The sequence below is a fragment of the Mus caroli genome, unplaced genomic scaffold, assembly GCF_978045245.1.
Source record: "Mus caroli unplaced genomic scaffold, Mus_caroli_1 scaffold_5, whole genome shotgun sequence".
Classification (NCBI taxonomy): Eukaryota; Metazoa; Chordata; class Mammalia; order Rodentia; family Muridae; genus Mus; species Mus caroli.
In genome coordinates, this window is record NW_028227260.1 from 52737661 (window position 1) to 52738903 (window position 1243).

The 1243-nt window shown below is 38.5% G+C and overlaps 1 pseudogene; it reads left to right on the forward strand.

The window, feature by feature from the left end:
- The first annotated feature begins 258 nt into the window (after positions 1-258).
- Positions 259-980, forward strand: LOC110287333 (WASH complex subunit 3 pseudogene; annotated as a pseudogene).
- Positions 981-1243: the final 263 nt, after the last annotated feature.

Below are 1243 nucleotides of genomic sequence, written 5' to 3' on the forward strand. Positions count from 1 at the left end.
TTCAATTTTGAAATGTTATATTCTGATAAATTTGAAAATCAAAAAGAAATAGATGGATTTTAAGGGAAAATAAAGGGATTTTACCTGTAAAATAAACTGAGTGTATATAAACAATATAAACAAGTCTTTAAGAAAATGGAATTTGGACATGTCCACATGTCCCAGGGCAAAGACCATCCATCCCCCTCTATGAAATCCAGATATCCAAAGGATCTCAGAGTTATGTTTCTCCTGTAAGAATCGTGTTTGCTTTTTTACATGACACAGGTGCCAGCTATTCAACAGAAAAGAACCGTGGCCTTTCTAAACCAGTTTGTGATACACTGTGCAGTTTCTCAACCGGTTTTCCGCAGTTTGTGAGGAGAAACTGGCAGACCTTTCTCTCCGGATTCAGCAAATTGAAACAACTCTCAATATTTCAGATGCAAAGCTGTCATCTATCCCAGGCCTAGAGGACATCACAGTTGAAGTGTCTCCTTTAAATGTCACTGCTGTCACAAAAGGATCACATTCTGAAACCACTTCGGAGCAACGGCAGAATAGCACGCAAGACTCTGGAGCACAGGAGAGTGAAGAGCCATCAGAAAATGTCCTAACTGTAGCCAAGAATCCACGGTATGCCAGATACCTCAAGATGGTTCAAGTGGGTGTTCCAGTGATGGCAATCAGAGACAAGATGATCTCAGAAGGACTGGACCCAGAGCTACTGGAGAAGCCAGATGCTCCGGTGCCGAATGGCGAAAGCGCAAGAGCCGTAGAAGAAAGTTCAGATAGTGACTCTTCCTTCAGTGACTAAGGTGGACTGGGGGAATCACACAGAATGTGAAAGAATGTATTTAAGTTCTAGAAGAGAGCCTATGCTCCATCTAGCTCTCTGTGATAAAAATCACCAAATGCTACTGCATACCTACCCCAACCTTTCTCTGTTTAAAAATAATTATAATAATAAAGCATTTATAATCTTTCAAAAAAAAAGAAAATGGAATTTGATACTATAATGAATCTGCTTCTTCCCTCCCAAAATAATCAAGGCATGTCTAGATTTGCTGATACATTCTACCAAGTATTTTAAATAGCTAACATCAGTATTTCTTAAGCTGTCATAAACTAGCAGGTGAAGTAATACCTTTTAGGAAGTAAAAAGCCTTTTAGGAAGTTCTTATTTACTCTCATATCAAAACAGGATAAACACAGCAGAAGGAAAGATTATAGGTCATTATTCAGGACAAACATAGTTATGAAT